This window comes from Monodon monoceros, unplaced genomic scaffold, assembly GCF_005190385.1.
Source record: "Monodon monoceros isolate NGI ecotype Baffin Bay Population unplaced genomic scaffold, NGI_Narwhal_1 Super_Scaffold_20, whole genome shotgun sequence".
In the NCBI taxonomy this organism is placed as follows: domain Eukaryota; kingdom Metazoa; phylum Chordata; class Mammalia; order Artiodactyla; family Monodontidae; genus Monodon; species Monodon monoceros.
Genome location: NW_021703777.1, coordinates 29,850,919 through 29,873,781, shown reverse-complemented (window position 1 = coordinate 29,873,781; position 22,863 = coordinate 29,850,919). Strand labels below are relative to the sequence as shown.

At 35.2% G+C, this 22,863-nt stretch overlaps 1 protein-coding gene across 5 annotated transcripts in view; it reads left to right on the top strand.

Annotated features, from left to right (window-relative positions):
• The window catches only part of LRBA (LPS responsive beige-like anchor protein), a 747,970-nt gene that overhangs the window by 53,574 nt on the left and 671,533 nt on the right, over window positions 1-22,863 (top strand). The window lies entirely within an intron of this gene.

Below are 22,863 nucleotides of genomic sequence, written 5' to 3'. Positions count from 1 at the left end.
GGCATGTGGGATCTTCCCGGACCGGGGCACGAACCCGTGTCCCCCTGCATTGGCAGGTGGACTCTCAACCATTGCGCCACCAGGGAAGCCCAGATTGCTAATCTTTTGTTAGGGAGTTTTGTATTTATGTTCATTAGGAATATTGGCCTGAAATTTTCTTTTTTTGTGGTGTCTTTGTCTAGGTTTGGTGTCAGGGTAATTGTGGTCTTGTAAAATGAGTTTGGAAGTGTTCAGTCGTCTTCAGTTTTGGGAAGATTTTGAGAAGTATTGGTATTAGTTCTTCTTTAGTATTTGGTTGAATTCATCAGTGAAGCCATCTGGTCCTGGATTTTTGTTGGTAGGGAGATTTTTGATTACTGATTCGATCTCCTTACTCGTTATGGATATGTTCAGATTCTCTATGTCTTCATGATTCAATCTTGGTAGGTTGTATGTTTCTAAGAATTTATCCCTTCTAGGTTTTCCAATTTGTGTGTTCATAGTAGTTCTCATGATCCTTTGTATGTCTGTGGTATCAGTTGTAATGTCTCTCTTCTTTCAGTTCTGATTTTATTTATTTGAGTTTTAACTCTTGTTTTCTTAGTCAAGCTAAAGGCTCTTCAATTTTATCTTTTCAAAATATCAGCTCTTAGTTTCATTGATCTTTCTATTATCTTTCTAGTGTATGTTTCATTTCTTTTCTGATCTGATCTTTATTATTTCCTTTCTTCTTCTAACTTTGGGCTTTTTTTTTTTTTTTCTAGTTTCTTGTGGTATAAAGTTAGGTTTTTTATTTGAGATCGATTTTCTTAAATAGGTGTTTATTGCTATAAATTTCCCTCTAAGAACTGTTTTTGCTCTATCACATAAGTTTTGGTATGTTATGTTTCCATTTTTTGTTCGTCTCAAGATATTTTTTGATTTCTCTTTTGATTTCTTCTTTGACCCATTGGTTGTTCTGGAGTGTTTAGCTCAATCTCCACATATTTTTGAATTTTCCTGTTTTCCACCCATTACTGATTTGTAGTTTCATACCATTGCAGTTGGAAAAGATACTTGATATGATTTAAGACTTCTTAAATTTGTTAAGACTTGTTTTGTGGCCCAGCACATGATCTGTCCTGGAGAATATTCCATGTGCACTTGAGAAGAATGCTTATTCTGCTGCTGTTGGAAGGAATGTTCTGTATCTGTCTGTTAGGTCTATTTTGTCTGAAGTGTAATTCAGGTCCACTGTTTCCTTATTGATTTTCTGTTCATACTTTATTAGGAACTTTACCGAGAGTTAAAAATCATGTTTAGTTGGTATACAATAGAGTATGAGTATCCAATGCACTTCTTAATCCGTGTGCTTAGCTATTGTCACATACATTCATATAGATTCTTTATTTAGGTGGTCATTAACAAGGATTTGTATATTGAAGAAATATTTTAAGTTATTTTTGTTTCTCTTTTATTTTGGTTAGGGTACTGTATAATTTTTTTTTGTTGTTTCTTGGTCAGTTTTATTATCTGTTACATTTTATCAAATCTAAGATGACATTAGTTGAAACATTTCCCATTATTTTATTGAACATTAAGGAAAAAAGCTGTTAGTTATAATTTATGATGCCACTGATTGTAAGACACATTGTGAATTTTGAGTTTTTTTTTTAAAGAAATGATGAAATCCTGTATATGAAATTTACTTCAGGTAGTATAGGAGTGTTAACAAAGTTTTTTTTTTTTTTTAAATAAAAAGAAGGCATTGGGTCTAATGTAGTTAGACTGTTAGTAGGGAAATATGGATGAAAATGAAATACTTCATTTAAAGAAGTGGCTGCATTATATACAATGTATTCATGTGCTAGTTTATGCTACTAGTTCACACACAGTTCAGCTAGTTTCTTCTTTTTCAGATTAGTCTGGACTTCTTTTGGTTGTAGAGATAGAAACTTGTATCAAACTAGCTTAAGTATAATGGGGGTTGATTGGACTATAGGACCAGGATAGATCATTGAATGAGGTTGTGAGAACCAGGGGAGCTCTGGAACCAGGTGCTGGAACTAGCAAGTTGATGCAATTAGTTAATTAGTTAATTTATTATTATTTTTTGGCTGCAGGGGGCCATTTATGGAACCAGTGGGTTTCTCTGTACATATGGCAGGGAAGATGTCTGCTAGAAGCCGCCAATTACCTATCTTTCCATCTTTTGGCCCCAAAGGTCAAAAAGCCTCTTTTCAACTCCTAATTAAAAAAAAAAATTGTTGATAATGATTTTGATTGGCCTGACTTACACCACATATTCGCCTGTGGTTTAATCACTGTGACCAGGAGAATGGGGAACTATATGTGCCAGACCTGAGTGGCCTGTGCCAGTCTCTATGGCCTGGGTGTGAGGTACTGTGACTTTATTGCCTGGAGAATGCTACAAATTGAATGGGGAATTAAAGGAAGAGTGAGTGCAATATAGACAGAAACAACAGATGTCTATTACAGTAGACATTTAGGTTGTTTCCAGTTTATTCCTCTGCTTCTTTTTTCATATCTGATAAATCTTCCTACTTAAGAATATTGATGTGAAATTATTAAAAGTTTCTAAAAGTCCATCTTTTGTGGAGAAAAGTTAGTAATGTAGAGCTCTCTTTTATGTATTCTAAATTTTGCTATTTCTCAAAATGGGATTTGTAGAGTCTTCAAATTATAAACTATGGAATTTAACAATGTATTTTAAAATAGCTTGAAGGCACTGAGACAGTGATAACATAATACAACTAATCTTGTTAAAGCTATAAGGGATCTTAAAGTGCATGTGATACTGTAGTTTGAAACAGTTATAAACATAAAATCAAACTCAAATACTGAAGTAATTGATTTGACTATAGACTGCATGATGTTTTGCTATCTTTTTTATAACCTATGATGTTTTGATTCCAAATAATGTAAGTTCAGTGGACTTGTGACTGGTTGTCACACAGTGACAGATTTCTGAATTTTAAAATATGTTATTGCTGTAAATCACTAGTTTGCTAGATTGAACTAGCAAGCTATTAAAGAACATGGCAGTATTTACTGTAGATAAATGCAAATTTAAAAAGGTTCTGTGTATGAAGGTTTAAATGATTTATTAGCCTTCAGTGCACATACGAATCCTAAGTTATGTAATAGATTAAGAAAATTTCATTTCCTGTTTGAAGGTTTGAGTCTGCATGCTTATTCTATAATGCAAGTATTTGATGTAAGTAAATAGGATATATAATTAAACTATGTGATATCAATATATGCTTAATCCTTTTTTTGTGTATTATATGGCCACTTTTTTTAGGTGTAGGGTAAGTGATTAAGTATTATAGCAACATTTTTTTTTTTTTTAACTGGGGTGGGGAAGTAGGGAGAGTTAAAGAAACTGGCACTATATGTCTTTAGGTGGCCTCAGAATTTGTACTCACAGGAGTTTCTTGAATGCCCTTTAATTTGGCTCTCATTTCCTGCCTATGAGAGATTCCTCTAGGTTAGTACAGTTTTCTTTTCAATGGGAAATAATCAGTGAAACAGCTAATCCAATGACAAAGTTACACTTCAGATACATTTGATTATTTTTTTAAATTAAACTTTATTTTGAGATAACTGTAGATTCACATGTAGTTGTGAGAAATAATACAGAGATATTCCTTATACCCTTTACTCAGTTATCCAGTTGGAAAATCTTACAAAACTATAAGTACAATATTGACATTGATATAATCAAGATACAGAAAATTTCCATCGCATAAGGCTCCCTGCTGTTGCTCTTTTATATTCATATTTACATTCATCCTTGCTGCACCCCTCTTTAACCCCTGGCAACCCCCAATCTGTTCTTCAGTTCTATAATTTTGTCAGTTCAAGAATTTTATATAAATGGAATCATATACTCTATGACCTTTTGTTGTGTTTTATATTAGCACAGTTCTCTGGAGATTCATTGAGATTGTTGTGTGTATCAGTAGTTTTTTTTGTTTTTTAATTGTTGAGTAGTGTTCCATAGTATGAATATACCAGTTTCTTTAACCATTGTACCTTTTGAAGGACTTCTAAGTTGTTTCCATTTTTTGGCTATGTTGAATAAAGCTACTATAAACATTTGTGTACAGCTTTTTAAAAAAATTAGTTAATTTATTATTATTTTTTGGCTGCATTGGGTCTTCATTGCTGCACGTGGGCTTTCTCTAGTTGCAGCGAGCAGGGGGCTACTCTTCATTGCCGTGTGCAGGCTTCTCATTGTGGTGGCTTCTCTTGTTGCGGAGCATGGGCTCTAGGCGTGTGGGCTTCAGTACTTGTGGCTCACGGGCTCTAGAGCGCAGGCTCAGTAGTTGTGGCACATGGGCTTAGTTGCTCTGCAGCATGTGGGATCTTCCCGGACCAGTGCTTGAAACCGTGTTCCCTGAATTGGCAGGCGTATTCTTAACCACTGTGCCACCAGGGAAGTCCCTTGTGTACAGCTTTTTGTATGAATATAAGTTTTCATTTCTCTGGGAAATATGCCAGGAGTGCATTTGCTACATCATGTAGTAGTTGCATATTTATTTTTTCTTTTTAAGAAAGTGCCAAACTCTTTTACAGTGACTAAGTAATCTTACATATGAATTAGCAACATATGAGTGATTCAGTTTCTCCACATCCCTGTCAGCATTTGATGTTTGTCACTATTTTTTATTTTAGTCATTGTGATAGATGTGTAATGATATCTCATTGTAGTTTTAATTTGCATTTCCCTAATTGCTGATGATGTTGAACATCTTTTCATGTGCTTATTTGTCATCTACATATATCTTCTTCTGTGAAATGTGTGTTCTTGTTTTTTGACAATTGGATTTTTGGTTCTAGTATTCTAATTGGATTGTTTGTTTTCTTTGCTGTTGAATTTTGAATGTTTTTTAGGTATTATTCCTTCGTCAGACATGGTTTGCAAATATTTTCTTGTAGTCTGTAGCTTATCATTTCATCCTCTTAACAGGATCTTTTGGAGTGCAAAAGTTTTTTTTTTTACATCTTTATTGGAGTATAATTGCTTTACAATGGTGTGTTAGTTTCTGCTTTATAACAAAGTGAATCAGTTATACATATACATATATTTCCATATCTTTTCCCTCTTGCGTCTCCCTCCCTCCCACCCTCCCTATCCCACCCCTCCAGGCGGTCACAAAGCACCGAGCTGATCTCCCTGTGCTAGTGCAAAAGTTTTTAATTTAGATAAAGCCCAGTTTATCAGTTTTCCTTTTATGTGTCTTGCTTTTCACATCAAGTCTAAGAACTCTGCCTGGTCCTAAATCCTGATTTTCTCCTGTGTGTTTTCCTAAAAGTTTTATGTTTTACATTTAAATCTGTTATCTGTATTGAGTTAGTTTTTGTGTAAGGTATGATACTTAGGTAAAGATTCATTTGTTTTTTTATGGATATCTAATTGCGCTAGCGTTATTTGTTGAAATTCCTCCACTGAATTGTTGAAACTCAATTGGGATATTTGTGTGGGTCTAATTCTGGATTCTCTTTTGTGTTCTATTGATTTATGTGCCTGTCACTCTGGCAGTACCTCATAGTGTAGCAATATAAGTCTCAAAGTTGAGTAGATGAATTCCTCCCACTTTATCTTTCTTTTAAAGATTTTTTTTTTTTTGTGCTATTCTAGTTCCTTTGCTTTTCAATAGAGATTTTAGAATAATCTTTCTGTATCTGCAAAAAATCTTGCTGAGATTCTGCTAGGAATTGTATTAAAGCTATATATCAGTGTGGGGAGAATTGATGCCTATACTGTGAACACAGTATGTTTCTACATTTAATTAGATCTTTTTTTGTTCCTTTCATCATCATTTTATTGTTTTCAGCATCCAAGTCCTGTACATGTTTGGTTTGCTTTACATCTAAAAGTATTTCAGAGTTTTTTGAATGATTGTAAATAGTATTACATTTTTAATTTCATTGTCTACATGTTTATTGCTAGTATGTAAAAAAAAAATTAAGAAATACAATGGTTTGTGTGTGTTATTACCTCTGACCTTGCTGAACTCACTTATTTGGTCTAAGTGGTTTTTTTTTGTGTGTGTGTGTGAAATGCCTTGGATTTTCTCATAGATAATCATGTTATCTGAAAATAGAGACAGTTTTATTTCTTCCTTTCTGATTTGTATGCCTTTTTTTTTTTTTTTTTTTTTTTTTGATTTGTATGCCTTTTATTTCCTTCCTTTGCTAATAATTGCCCTGACTGGAACTTCCAGCATTGTATTGAATAAAAGTAGTGAGAGCACAGATCCTTGCCTTGTTCCTGATCCTAGTGTGAAAGCATTCAGTCTTTTACCATAATTTCATATACATGCTTTTTATCAAGTTGAGGAAGTTCCCCTTTATTCCTGTTTTTTTCTGAGAGGTTTTATCATGAGTGGGTGTTGAATTTTTGTTAAATGATTTTTTTTTTGCATTAACTGATTAAATCATGTGCTTTTTCTCTTTTTAGCCTATTAAAATGATGAGGTACATTGATTCTTGAGTACTGGAACAATGTTGCCTCCCTGGGATAAAATCCATGGTGTATAATTCTTATATATTGCTGAATTCTACTTGCCAATATTTTGTTAAGAAATTTGGGGTCTATATTCATAAGGGATATTGGTGTATAGTGTTCTTTTTTAAAATGTCTTTCTCTGGTTTTGGTATCAGAGTAATAGTAACTTCATAAAATGAGTTGAGAGTGTAAAATTGTTAATTCTTTTTTAAACATTTGGTAGAATTCTCTAGTGAAACCATGTGAACCTAGAGATTTCTTTGAGAATTTTAAAGTTGTGAATTTAATTTCCTTAACAGTTATAGGGTTATACAAATTATGTATTTCATATTGGGTAAGTTGTGGTAGCTTGTGCTTTTGAGGAATTGGTCCATTTAATCTACATTTTGTCATATTATGTATTTAAGTGATTTGTGGTATTATTCTTTGTGATCTGCATAGTCTGTAGTGATATTCCCTGTTTCATCCTTGATTGTGGTAATTTGTGTCTTCTCTCTTGTTTCTTTGTCAATCTTGCTAAAGTTTTCTCAATTTTATCGATTCTTTTCAAAGAACTAGCTCTTTATTTCATTGATTTACTCTGTTGTTTTCCTGCTTTCAATATCATAGACCATTGCTTTTCTCTTTGTTATTTCCTTCCTTCTGCTTGCTTTTGATTTATTTTGCTCTTCTACTAGGTTCTTAAAATTGAAGCTTATATTACTGATTTAAGACTTCTCTTTTTTCCTAATATATGCATTTAGTGCTATAAATTTCCCTCAGAACACTGCTTTAGCTTTGGCCCACAAATTTTGATACGTTGTATTTTAATCTTGATTCAGTTCATGGCATTTTTAAAGTTCCTTTGAGACTTCCTCTTTGACCCATTATTATTTAGACATTTAATTTTTACTTTTCAAGTGTATGGAGATTTTTCTGGTATCTTTGTTTTTCTGTAACTGAGTTCTAGTTTGATTCCACTATGGTCAGAGAATCCACTTGGTATGATTTCAGTTCCTTTAAATTTGAAGTTTGCATTATGTCCAGGATACAGTCTAATTTGGTATACATTCTATGATCACTTGAAAACAATATGTATTCTACTTTTGGTGGGTTGAGTCTTCTATAAATGCGAATTAATTCCTGTTGGTTGATGGTGTTCTCTGTTTCTTCTTATCTTTGCTGATTTTCTGTATAGTAGTTCTATCAATATTAAGGGAGGAAGAGTTACTTTTATGATACAATGCTACTTTTTTCCCTGAGAATGAAGGAGAAACCCATGGGAGAGATGAAGTTTTGGGCGCTTTAATAGAATATAGATCTGGGTGGGATTTTCCTCTTGGAGGAAAATGATTGAGCATCCAGTGGAGAAGATAAGATTACTTCCATCTGGGGAGAGAAAAGAAGTAGTGCCAAAATGGAGAATAATGCACAAAAAATGATGAAAATATAGCATAGACACACTTTACAACACTATTCTGAAATGTGAAGATGGTAGGACATTTGTATACCTTGGGATGGAGTATATCTAAGGTACTGGGACAAGGATGTGGAGTATAATGTGGTGATGATGATAGTAGAGGTAGTGTGTTAGTTAAATTAATAATAATAAAGGGATGATGGTATGAGAGAGTTATGATAAAGGCATTGAGGAATGATATGTATCTTTTTTGTTTGGTGTTGAAAGGTTTTAAGGAATACAGTCATACGGTTAAATATGACAGGAATGGGGATTCCCTGGCAATCCAGTGGTTAGGACTCTGTGCTTTCCCTGCCAAGGGCCCGGGTTCAATCCCTGGTTGGGGAGCTAATATCCCACAAGCCATGCAGCATGGCCAAGGGTTGGGGGGAAGACAGGAACAAAGAAAACTAAAGTATGGATCATATTGTCATATAATGAAGAAGTGACTTAGAAATCAGAATGATAATAGCACAACAGAAAGGGCTGTCACCTTTAGCTTACCTTGATGTTAAAGTAGTTATGTTAGTGCATTACATTAGGGTGATATTTTGTTTTAAGTGGAATATGCTTTTTCTTTTGATTTGTTTATTTCCAGTTTGTTTTCAGTTCACTAGGAAGAAAGACTGACAGACCACAGCTTTACCATGACTGTCAGATGAAGTTATTATTCTTTTTTTCTTTAAATTAAAAAAAAAATTTTATTGGAGTATAGTTGATTTATAATGTTGTGTTAGTTTCAGGTGTACAGCAAAGTGAATCAGTTATACATAGACATACATACACTTTTTTTTTAGATTCTTCTCCTATATAAGCCATTGAGATGTATTGAGTAGAGTATTGAGTAGAGTTCCCTGTGCTATACAGTAGGTTCTTATTAATTATCTATTTTATATATAGTAGTGTGTATATGTCAATCCCAATCTTCCAGTTTATCCCTCCGTGCCCCCCCCATCCCCTTGGTAAGCATAAGTTTGTTTTCTACATCTGTGACTCTACTTCTGCTTTGTAAATAAGTTCATTTGTACCCTTTTTTTAGATTCCACATATAAGTAGTGTCATACGATATTTGTCTTTCTTTGTCTGACTTACTTCACTCAGTATGACAATCTCTAGGTCCATCTATGTTGCTGCAAATGGCATTATTTTGTTCTTTTTTATGGCTGAGTAATATTCCATTGTGTATATGTACTACATCTTCTTTAGCCATTCCTCTTTTGATGGACATTTAAGTTGCTTCCATGTCCTGGCTATTATAAATAGTGCTGCAGTGAACAATGGGGTACATGTGTCTTTCCAAATTATGGTCAGAATGGCCATCATCAAAAAGTCTACGTACAATAAATGCTGGAGAGGGTGTGGAGAAAAGGGAACCCTCCTACACTGTTGGTGGGAATGTAAATTAGTACAGCCAGTATGGAGAACAGTATGGAGGTTCCTAAAAAAACTAGAAATAGAACTACCGTATTATCCAGCAACCCCACTCCTAGGCATATACCCAAAAATATTATTCTTGAAGTGATAATTTTAATAGCAGGTGGAAGGAAGTGTGAGTTCCAGTATTCTCATCTAAGAGGATATGCATTAACAAAGATATGTATTAGTTCATTTAATCTTCACAACAACTTTAAGAGATGGGTACCGTTATTACCCCAGTTTTAAAGATGAGGAAGTGAGCCATAGAGAGGTGAACTGTCCTGCCCATGCCCATGCCTTTGGTATCTGGTAGACCCAGAAGTCAAGTCCAGATAGTCTGGCTCCAGAGCTGATGCTCTTAACTACTGTTTCTCGTTAGAGGAACTGTATTTCTGAAAACTCTCAATGTGTAATTGTTTATGGTTAAGGATCTTGGGCAAAATATAGTTTGGGAGTGTCCCATTAAAGCACTTTACTAACATTAAAATTAAGACATCACACTAAAAGGTAAATAATGATATTTTACTCATCTTTCATTGGTAATAATTGAGACTGTACTCCTGATTTTCATTTCACATCATTGTTGCCAGGAGCTCTCTTTCCCTCAATTTTGATGGAAATGCATACAGTTTGATTTGTTACAGTTAGTGTACAAACTAAGAAGCATAATTTTTCCTGTCTAGTTTTACACATAAATGTTCAGTGCATTTTGAGAAGATTAAGATGCTATTTTTTTCCCTTTGGGTTCAAAGAAAATATATACATATTTTGAAAAATTGAAATGTGTCATGAATGTAGGATTTTGAAAGTGAAATCCTTTTATAATCCCATTCTCCAAACTATCACGAACAGCCTGGTGCATATTCCTCAGGCTTTTTCTATAAAAATACTATCATACATGCATAAATACGATAGGTGTATGTTAGAGATGTACAAAATAGACCTTTGACTGAATGAGAAAATGCACATGAGACTGAAACCAAATATCACCATCTTAGAAGGTGCTTTTGAGATATAAGAATACTTGTAAAATTTTAATTTATTGAAAATTTATTATTAAACATTTTAGTAAAGTTTTGTACCTTTCATATCCTAATTCAGAGAATACTTTCTTGGCGCCATGAATTAGTACATTGCTCTTGTGGTCACTGAATAACACATTTGTAAGCCTAAATAGCCTCTTTTTCAGCAGATGTTGATTGGGGAATAAGATACTATTTTGGCTAACTCTCTCAGTAAAGCGTTGATGAAAAGTAAAAGCTGATGGTTATGTTCCCACCTACGTGTTGAACTTTCTTTCTCTCCGCTAGTAACTGTCTTAAGATAAAGTCTTATCACATTTTGTTCAGTGTTAAGAATGATCTTAAACCAAAGGCTTATACACTAATTAAATTATAATGGAATCTAATCGTTTACTATTCTTTATTTTAATATTTATTACTTATATACAGTGAGATTCTACCACAGTAAAACATGTGGAGTCTAAAAAATTCACTTGTGTAAAATTTGGGGATTGGACTCTTTTGAGATTAGTTAAATGTAGTATTTTTTAGTCTATGTTGTCTTAAAAAGCACGAAAGTAAAATAACAGTGAAATTTAGTACTACAGAGATTTGGTGTATTGTGCTGAATATTCTTTTGCTTATAAAATATGTACTACTAGAATTTTTTTTTAATTCAGTGAAAGATTAGTGCTTTACAATTTTCAAAGGTTTCTCACACATGATTTTATATAATCCCATAATAACTCTCCCCCCATACCTTCTTACTTATCAGAGTTTGCATTGTTTTGTTTGAATAAATTTAATACCCGAAGTCTTTACCTTTTGATTCTAGAATATCCATTGATACCTTTGTATGTGAAAACTTGGTATTATTGTATCATTTATCTGATTAAAGTTAACCTTCTTGGAATATTTTATTATTTAGACAAATGCAATAAAATAGCTACTATTGTTTATCCAGAGATATTATATTTCATAAAACAGGAATTGCTGTTCATCGTTTTTACTTCTGTTGTGTGTATTCAGTTTAATTGTGTTTGGTTATCACTTTGTGATAGAAAGAATTTTTCTAAGGTACAAAATGAATTGTAGTCGCTTAAATTAAAACACACGCTTTTGAATCATATTAAAAACAGAGTTTTTGTTGTGTGGCTAAACAAGATAGCTTTTTCTGAAAACCCACTCATTCATTTATGCACCATTTGTTGAACCTCTTTATATTAGTTAGGTTTGTGTTCTGCTAAAAGTAGCAGAATACACATCTAATAGCAATTTCATGAAATACAGGTTTTATTTTTCTCACATAACAAGGAGTTTGGAAGCAGGCAGTTGCTGGCACTAGTGGTTCTACTGAATAATGCTTCAAGAGCTACATACTTATGCCTTTCCTTTTACCATTCTTTTTTTTTTTTTTTTTTAACTGCATTGGGTCTTCGTTGCTGCATGTGGGCTTTCTCTAGTTGCGGCAAGCAGGGGCTACTCTTCATTGCAGTGTGCAGGCTTTTCATTGTGGTGGTTTTCTTGTTGCAGAGCATGGGCTCTAGGTGTGCGGGCCTCAGTAGTTGCAGCATGTGGGATCAGTAGTTTGGCGCGCAGTCTCTAGGGCATGCAGGCTTCAGTAGTTGTGGCACGTGGGCTCAGTAGTTGTGGCTCGCGGGCTCAGTAGTTGTGGCTCGCGGGCTCTAGAGTGCAGGCTCAGTAGTTGTGGCGGACGGGCTTAGTTGCAACGTGGCATGTGGGATCTTCCCGGACCAGGACTCAAACCCGTGTCCCCTGCATTGGCAGGTGGATTCTTAACCACTGTGCAGGGAAGTCCCCCTTTTACTATTCTTAATGTATTGGCGTTTTGTCTGTCCTTATGCTTGTAAGCTGCATGATAGCAAGATGGCTACTGTACCTCTGGGAATCATGTCTGTGTTCTAGGGAGGGAAGAAGGTAGAGGGCAAAAAGCTACTCCAGCTATACCTATTTTATTTTTATCAAGTGAAACCCTGGTTCATCCACCTTGTGAGTTTGTGTGTTACTTATGTTTTAGTTCCTCATCTATTAAGTGGAGATATTGTAGTGGTGGTATTGGTTTTTTTGTGTGTGTGTGTGGTAATTAAAAATGATAATTCATGTAAAGTGCTTGGCACAGTGCATAGTTCACAGTAATCACTCCATGTATGTTATTATTGTTTTATATTATGTTATTAGTAACAGTTTGTATTTTTATTACTTGTATTTTTATATTAACTCACAGTAGTCACTCAATACATGTATGCTATTATTGTTTTGTATTTTTAATAATTATTATTTATTTTATTTTGTATTAGGATTCAAAAAAAAGCACAGAAATATATAGGGTAAAAAAGTTTTCCCCAACTGCTATTAACTGTTTGATTTGCAATTATATTATTTATTGCTGTGTAACAAATTATCCCCAAACCTTGCAACTTAAAACAGTAATAAACATTTTTTTAAAAAATTTATTTTATTTTATTTATTTATTTTTGGCTGTGTTGGGTCTTCGTTGCTGTGCATGGGCTTTCTCTAGTTGTGGCAAGTGGGGGCTACTCTTCGTTGTGGTGCACAGGCTTCTTATTGCAGTGGCTTCTCTTGTTGCAGAGCACAAGCTCTAGGTGCCCGGGCTTCAGTAGTTGTGGCACGTGAGCTCTAGAGCATAGGCTCAGTAGTTATGGCGCATGGGCTTAGTTGCTCCGTGGCATGTGGGATCTTTCCAGACCAGGGCTCGAACCCATGTCCTCTGCATTGGCAGGCAGATTCTTAACCACTGCACCACCAGGGAAGCCCAGTAGTAAACATTTATCAGCTCATAGTTTCTGTGGGTCAGGAATTTAGGGGCAGACTGACTGGATAGTTCTAGGTCAGGGTCTCTTAGGAGGTTGCGTTTAAGATGTTGGCTGGGGTTACAGTCATCTGAAGGCTTAACTGAGGCTGGAGGACCTGCTTCCAAGGCTTCTTATGTGACTGGCAAGTTGGTGCTGAATATTGGTGGGAGGCCTCTGTTCCTCTCCAAGAGGGTCTGTCACAGAGCTGCTTGAGTATCCTCATGACATGGTGGCTGATTTTCCTCAGAATGAGTGATACAAGGGAATTCATAAAGTCCTCAATTACCTAGCCTTGGAAATCACACGTTACTTCTGCTGAACTCTGTTGGCACACTGAGCAGCTCTAATTTAACGTGGGAGATGTCTGTCTTGCTTGGCTTTTAGACTGAATTGTTCATGAAGGGATAGGGGTTCATTAAAAAATAAAAAATATATATATATATTTATTTATTTATTTGGCTGCATTGGGTCTTCGTTGCAGCATGCGGGATCTTTTGTTGTGGTGCGTGGGTGCTTCGTGTGGTGCACAGTCGTCTCTAGTTGCGGCGCACGGGCTTCTCTCTAGTCGTGGTGCACAGGCTCCAGAGCATGTGGGGTCAGTAGTTGTGGCACACGGGCTCTCTAGTTGTGGTGTGCGGGATCCAGAGAGCACAGGTTCTCTAGTTGTGGCATGAGGGCTCTCTAGTTGTGGTGCGTGGGGTCAGTAGTTGTGGCGCACAGGTTTAGTTGCCCCATGGCATATGGGATCTTAGTTCCCCAACGAGGGATCAAACCCATGTCCCCAGCATTGGAAGGTGGATTCCTAACCACCGGACCACCAGGGAAGTCTCGATAGGGGTTCATTTTGATGGATTTTGATTGCTCATATTTTCTTTTCCCTTGAAGGAATCTTAATTTAAGATGTCTCTTTCTTTGCCTAATTATTAAATTCTATAAATCGTAAAAAGAAACCTATGAAAAATAAGTAGGTTGTTTAAAACATTTACCTAAAAATGTGAAAGGCCTTCTAAATGTTTGTGTAAACATAGTTAGTTCTGTCATATTATCCATAGTAATAAACTTCAAGAACACAATACATTATCCTGTGTTTCTCAGAAAAGCTTTTGAAGAATGCTATTACTGTGAAAAGCTCTTGTCAAAAAAACACAAAGTTAAAAGAAAAAAGAGATTTGTTTCATTGTCAAATAAGTTGTGGGAAGTCCATACATTGGTTATACATCTTTTGACATTTATAATGCACAGTGGCATATTAAAGCTCTGAGAATTTCATCGTGTAAACATGTCTCGCCTTGTTTAATCCAGTGTTTCTCAGGCTGATTTAATCATAGAAACTTTTTGCTTAATACTGGTTTTGTATACATGCCATAGTGCAGTGAAAATTTCTAATTCTTATGAAAGGTACAATGAACAGTGAGAGAGGAGAGGGTATTTGCTACTTTCTGGTACATTTGGGGATTTAAAAAACTATAAAGATGATAATTTATTATCAGACATGCATTTTGACTAATTTCCTGTAGATAGTGAAGTTCACAAATTTTTCAAATACTTACTGTAGCTCACTATATAAAGAAACTTTAGAAAACCCAACTTAAATGTTGGATTATTAATGAAGATGTAAGGAAAGCATAAGGCTAGGAGTTAAATAGTCTGATTAGAAGTTTTGGCTGTGAATTAATACACAGTCTTTTTGTTCCTGTATAAATAGCTGTGAAATAATTGATATATATGACTTACCTCGTTCTTGTAAGGATTAGTTACAATAGTAGAAATGGAAATTTTATATCAGTATAAGTGTGTTGATAATATTACTGAAACTACTGATGCTTTTGGGCATTCTAACAAATTAGTGAAAGACCTGAAAGACAGTAAGTGGAAGAAGGAGGACAAAAAACTCAAAGGGAGTAATTTTAAATGGCTGACAGGAAGTTATAATTGTTCCTTATGGAGTTTACTTTAATTCTCTTAATTTGCATATTTGGAATTTTATGATTGTAGAAAATCTTGATAATCTTTGTTAATATATTAGTGTAAGGCCTCCAAGCCCAGACCGGTCTCACTGTGAGATTATGGTATAATTCTATTCTTTTTACTCTTCCTGGGGTATTTGTGATTGTAGTCTACATTACAGAATGCTAAGGATTAAAAATTTCTGTTCACCTCTTCTAATTTCCTTGTATTCCGTGTCTTCTCCATCTGAATTCTACATTGTTGCCTCTAGTCGGTGGATTTTACTTTTCTCTTACCTTTGATATAAATGACTTGAGCTTGTTTTTTTAGATTTATTTTAAACCATAGTTTACTAAGACATACAGTAAAATTCACTCTTTTTAGATGTACGGTTTTATGAAGTTTGACACATGGATTTGCTTGGGTATCCAGTACCGTAATCAAGATATTGAAAATTTTATCATCCCAGAAAAGTCCCTTCATGTTTTTCTGTCGTTAATTCTGTCCCTCCTTCCTCAGCCCCTGGCAACCACTGATCTAACTTCTTTCCCTATACTTTTTTCTTTTCCAGAGCATCATATAAATGGAATCATACAATATGCAGCTCTTATGTCTAGCTTCTTTGACTTAGTATTATGTTTTTGAGATTGATTCATATTGTTAATGGTATTGCTAATTTGTTCCTTACTCTTGCTGATTAGTATTCTGTTGTATGGTTGTACCACAATGTGTTTATCCATTTACTAGTTGATGGACATCTGAATTGTTTCCAGTTTTTGGTGATTATGAATAAAACTGCTGTAAACAGTCATGTACAGATCTTTATGTGGACAGATGCTTTCATGAAATGGGTTGAGCTTTTTCAGGGATCTTAATACTTCATTATTTTATTGTGGAAACTTTAGTGCCTACTTTATCTTTTGGAGAGAGATTAAGATACTAGAAGTAGGACTTCAGGTTTCTTGCTTATTGCACTGGGATGTAGTAAGAACTCAAATTTGTTTCTTTAATTTTTAAATTATGAAAATAATAAACAATATTTAAACCTAATGGTACATATACTAAGGATCCATTACATGTCAAACATAGTGCTAAGATTAAAAAGGATAAAAAGTATTTTTTGAAATGGTTCCTATTTTCTGGGATCATCATTTATACTCTTTGAGTGGAAAAGATTTATGGGAAATAATTGAAGAAGAAGTGGGGGACTTCCCTGGTGGTCCAGTGGTTAAGACTTCATCCCGTGCAGGGGGTGCAGGTTCGATCCCTGGTCCGGGAGCTAAGATCCCACATGCCTTGTGGCCAAAAAACTAAAACATAAAAAACAAGCAACACTGTAACAAATTCAGTAAAGACCTTAAAAATGGTCCACATCAAAAAAATCTTTAAAAAAGGTGATTAAAAGTTGTGATATGAAAAAATAATGTATGATACGATTGAAATATTAGGTTAAATCATATGAAATTGTTATAGTCAGAAACATTTGAATATTGGTAATATAATATGGGTCATCCAGGTTTATTGTAAGCTGGAAAGGTCAGAATGGGTCTCAGAAAAGATAGGTCTTAAGAAAATGTTAAGATACGGTTCTTCAAACGATACAGGAAAGTGAGAAGCCAATTGTAGAGAATAGCAAATTTAACCTAATTTTCTGAAATGAGAAATTTCTTGTATTAGACTAAATATTCTGTAATTCCTAGGACTTGGATATAGTTTTTAAAAATCATAGTTTTAGAAGGGACAAGGGAGAATCAGAGTGAAGTGCTAAAAAGAAAATTTGTTTAATCCAACCCTTACTGTTGAAAGTATTTTATAATTCATATTGGATCCTAAAATAGCAGATTTGATTGCCAGTACCTAAAAATTAGGATATATTTTAGACTCTTATATTGATGTGAAATTCTTTGGATGGGATATGTCATTTTACTAAGGGTCATAATTACTGTAATGCATAATGAACTTATTGCCTTTTCTTACATGTATTGCATCTAGTTCATAATTATTTCTACTTATATCTATAGCAGTGAGAGAAACACCTTGCTGTCTTTACGTACATAAATTAAAATTCCATCAGAGAGAAATATTACTATCCAGGAAATTTCTGATCTGAAAGTAGACCTGACATTACCAAAATAAGTCTGATTATATTAGTGTAGTATCTGTGGTGTTAAATCTTGCGTAAGAATTGGGGCTTTTTGTGTTCAAATTCGGAGGATTCACAGTATTGATGACTATTAGAAAGGGCTCAGTTATTATAGATGAATATACCATCTTTCCTTCCTTTACTTTTGGACCTTTCTATTAAACAGATGTTTGTCCTTCTCGTATTATCCTCTATGTCTCTCAACCTCTCTTTCATATTGCCTCTCTCTCTTGCCTTCTGGGACTTTGCTTAGCTCTTTTAGTTCTCAGATTTTTTTTTTTTTTTTTTGGCTGCACCATGTGGCACATGGGATGTCAGTTGTCCAACCAGGGATCGAACCTGTGCCCCTGCAGTGGAAATGCAGAGTCTTAACCACTGGACTGCCAGGGAAGTCCCTCAACAATATATTTTTTATTTTTGAAAAACTGAGAACAAATTACCGAACTATTTCTGAAAGGAAGGTGAAGTGCTGTCTCTATTAAATGAAAGTGCTGGGAGGAGGTAAGCTTAACACAGTTTCTAGGTCATGGCCTGGCTTTTTAAAGAGTTATATGAACCCTTGCTGGGATATTTAGTAGGCAACATCAAAAATGAACCCTAGGGAATACAGAGATGTATCAGTTTGCTACGGCTGCTGTAGCACAGTACCAAAAATTGGATGGCTTAGACAAAATATAGGAAATATCTAGTTAGGGGCATAAGCTGCGATTGTCCTCTGTCCAGTTTCTGCTATACTGTACTCCTACTACATCTTTGAGGAAAAATCTAGCAAGTTTCCAGGGAAAACATAGCTTTACTTTGAAGTATAGAATTTTCTATGTATGATAGTCTTTCCAGTTTTATAAATCTTTTGAAGAGAAAATAATTATTTTTGGTCTATATTTTTTTCTTGTTTTTTTGAAAATACAAGTGACTTAGGTTTAATGACTAATTTCAGCTTAAAGCCTTTAATTAATGTAACCGTTGTGAAGAAAATAATCTTTGTGCCCAATTAAACTCCTAATACAAAACTTGTGAAGGTTTATTTAGATTCTTTCAATAATACACTTTAAAATTTCTATAATCTTGTACATTTAAACTATAACCTATAGAAAGCATGTTATGCCACCCTGAAGGTGGGTATATAAATTGTTTATGAGGTTCAGACCAAGACTAAAATATGTTGAAATGGAGAGTTTTGAAAAACGTTCTGTATAGCAAAGGAGACCAAATCATGCTAAAATGCAGAAAAAGACTATACATCAGTTTCCAGGCTACATTATTCAAAAAAAAAACAACCATAAAAAAGGTAATAAGGTTACATTTTCACATTTCATGGCTAGTAAAGTGCATTAGGCTGCTCAGATATTCATAATTTACTGTGACATTTGGGAAGATTACATTTTGTAGTGCACAGCCATTACTACAGCTCACATAATAACTAGCCAGTGCCTAGACTTGGATTATGATCCCTGTCATTGGAAACAAATTTGTGTTTTGAAGGTTGATCAGCTTCAAATAACTATTAGAAAGGGTTGTAACATACTGTAGACCCTGTGCATGATTTTTAGGTATAATAGATACGCATATATATAGTATATCAAATATGCCACATATTTGTATGTACCAATTTCTGTCCTCAATTTTCTCCTTGAAAGGCATATTTTATAATATTTAAAGCAATGGAGAAATATTTGAAACACCTGTCTGGATACTGCTCTCACAGTATAAACTCAATTTAAAATCTGGTGAAATATTTGGAGGTTTTTTGGAAATTACTTTCAAAAATTAATTCTACAGCTTCTTGGAAGGGTGGTTACTGATGGTAATAAACACAGATCAAAATGAAAGATTGATGTAAGTAATATTAAGGGGAAGGTAAGGTAACTTAAATTAGTTGCAACTAGGTTTTTTTTAAATAATAAATTTATTTATTTATTTATTTATTTATGGCTGCATTGGGTCTTTGTTGCTGCGCACCGGCTTTCTCTAGTTGTGGTGAGCGGGGGCTACTCTTTGTTGCAGTGTGCGGGCTTCTCAATGACGTGGCTTCTCTTGTGGTGGGGCACAGGCTCTAGGCGCGCGGGCTTCAGTAGCTGCAGCACACGGGCTCAGTAGTTGTGGCACACGGGCTCTAGAGCGCAGGCTCAGTAGTTGTGGTGCACGGGCTTAGTTGCTCCGCGGTATGTAGGATCTTCCTGGACCAGGGCTTGAACCCGTGTTCCCTGCATTGGCAGGCGGATTCTTAACCACTGTGCCACCAGGGGAGTCCTGCAACTAGGTTTTTGACCTATTCAGATCTGTGTGGAGGATGTCCAAAAGTGTATGTATACTACAAACTCTCCCCTGGCCCTCGTTCCTCAGATGCTCAGTTACCTCTTCAGAGGCAATCACTATTTAGTTTCTTGTGTATTGTTCTTAGGCATATGTCTGTATGTATATGTTTTACACTCAAATTGTAGCCCACTATCATGCTTTTTTCCACTTCAGTTTTCTCAACTAAACAATGTATTTTAGAGATCTTTTTCTGTCAAATGGAGCTCCCTCATTTTTCAGTGGCTGCATCATATTCCATTATATGGTTAAACACAACTTTACTTTATAATGTGTTTTTTTGGGGGAGGTATTGTTTCTTCTATTTTCTATTAAAATGCTAAAATGAAGTTCTTGTATGTAAATATATCTGTGGAATAAATTTCTAGTTGTTAAGGTCGTCATTTGTGCTTGCTTCTATTTAGCATAATTCTTTTGAGCTTGATTCATACTGTTAACTGTAGTCAGTAGTTTCATTACCAAATAATTTTGTCATTTATAGTAATTTTTCAATTTTTCAGATATATATCATATCATCTGAAAATAATTGGAATTTAAATCCCCTGTTCTGATATCTATACATGTTGCTGCCTTTTGACCAAATGTGACTTCTGTATCTCCAGAATAATATCAAATGATAGTAATGATAGTGCATCCTAGTCTTATTTCTGACTTTCATGAGAATCATTCCAATTTTCCTATGTGGACATAATGCTGGCTTTTTTGGTGTATTTTATTATTAAAGAAAGTCTTTTAAAATTAATAAATGTAGAAAGTTTGATGGAAATATAAAACCACCATTTAGCTATGCCACAGTATTTACAGTTGCAGGTAAGATCCATCGATGGACGCTAAAAAGTATGATAAGAAACAAGATATTTGTATAGTCTCAAAGTATTCTTTACAAGAATGCTTAATAATTTAAAAATGAAAGATAGTAACTTTAAAATGGAAAAAATTTGACAGACACTTCCTTAAGCAGGTGATCAAAGCTAAGTTCACCAATAGCGAGACATACTGACTTCAGGTACCATCCAAAATGATACACCGAGAAGGACACACATCACTTCTGGGGTATTTTTACCAAAAATGCATAGTCTGAATTTAAACATGAAGAAATGTTCAGATTGGAAGACAGTCTATAAAATAACTGGCAAATACACTTAAAAAGTGTCAAATTCACGAATGTCAAAGAATGCCTGTGCCACTGTGTCGGTTTGGAGAAGACTAAGGGGATGCTGATCCTTGATCAGAAAAAGGACATCAGTGTGACAAGTGTCTATTTGAGTAAGATCTGTAGTATTGTACCTGGTTTTAATGACTGTATTATGATGATGTAATATATTGACATTAGGGGAAGCTGGTTAAAGGGTATACAGGAACTGTATATTTTGCAATTTTCTTTTTTTTTGTCGGGTATGCGGGCCTCTCACTGTTGTGGCCTCTCGCGTTGCGGAGCACAGGCTCCGGACACGCAGGCTCAGCGGCCATGGCTCATGGGCCTAGCCGCTCTGTGGCGTGTGGGATCTTCCTGGACCGGGGCACGAACCCGTGTCCCCTGCATCGGCAGGTGGGCTCTCAACCACTGAGCCACCAGGGAAGCCCTATTTTGCAATTTTTGAATGTCTGAATTATTTCAGAATAAAAAGTTAAAGACAAAACAAGCAAAAAATAGTCACAAATAATCAAAAAATCAAAAAAAAAATCTCTATTGCACTTCTTATGTAGCTTACAGAATTTTGGGGAGCACTTAGGGAACCAAGCACGTATACTTCATAGCCAGGACCATGTAGCTAGGAGAAATGGCCCAATCACACCAAGGGACTCTTAGCAGAAACCCGTCTGTCATCACCTTATGCTGCATGTTACTGATGATGCAAAGAATTGTACACTAAAATCTCTGCCAGAGCTTTCCTAGAAATCCCAAAAGCCTTTATGACTGTGCTTGCTAGGAATTCTTATCTCCCTGCATGCAGATACTGCCTCCTGTTTTTCATTTTTCCATTTTTTCTTTCTCATGCCAGTGTGTATCTTTGACAGAACCTGGGACGCATATCAGTCCCTGGCTGCAAGGAGTTTTAATTGATTTCCTAGTTCTGTACCATCTTTGCTTTTCTGAAGTAAACTCTATGTGGTCATGTCTATTATTCTTTTTTTAAAAAAAATTTATTTGGTTGTGCCTGGTCTTAGTTGTGGGAGATGGGCTCCTTAGTTACGGCTCATGGGCTCCTTTAGTTGCGGCTGGCAGGCCCCTTAGTTGCGGCTCATGGGCTCCTTAGTTGCGGCTTGCCGGCTCCTTACTTGTGGCAGATGGGCTCCTTAGTTGTGGCAGGTGGCCTCCTTAGTTGTGGCATGTGAACTCTTAGTTGCAGCATGCATGTGGGATCTAGTTCCCTGACCAGGGATCGAACCTGGGTCCCCTGCGTTGGGAGCACAGAGTCCTAACCGCTGCGTCACCAAGGTAGTCCCTATTCTTTTATGAGCTGTTGGATTTTGTTTTGTACAATTCACTTTCTCCTAATTCTTGCCTACCTTTTAGGTTTAGGAAAGCATAATGAAAAATGAAGGTGTATTCAGAAGGACAGGAGTGTAGGTGAATCATGTATGTAACTGTTCTGACAGAGATCTTTAAAAAAATCTAGTTAAAAAAGATAGGCCTGCAAAGGTAATTCTAAAAGTATTTTAATTCCTTTAAACAATTGGGGTTTGTTAAAATTAAAAAACTTTCCCTCTGTGAGGATGCTATTGGTGAGATGGCAGGGTAGAAATAGGTCAGTACAGCTTTCTCTGGGTGGATTTTGTGATAGCAATATCAATGAAAATAAATTTTCTTGATTACTGACTTGGAGTGTGTGACTAAGTTTGAGTTATCCTGATTATTGACAGGGGGGATCAAAGTGGATAGGTGTAATAAACCAAGAATTTGACAAGTAAAAGTTACATGTTTTGTGTTCACTCTAAGCCTCTTTCAGCTTTTCATTTTTGCTGTGAGCTCATACATGTATAAGTAGCAAAGGACATTTAGGTTGCTGTGAGTAGCTCACAGATTACCTAATTCATAAATGAACCACTGAATTAGAAGCAATTATAGAGCTAAGTTAGATCTTTATTAGTATCAGGGCAGTGGTAGTGATTTACCTAAACATCCTCCATTTGTTGAAAATACTTCCATTCTTATATTCTAAGTCTCACTTGACTTTGTGCTATCTTAACTTGAAGATTTCTTTAGAAGCTTTATTTTTTTAGAGCTGTGTGTGTGTGTGTGTGTGTGTGTGTGTGTGTGTGTGTGTGTGTGT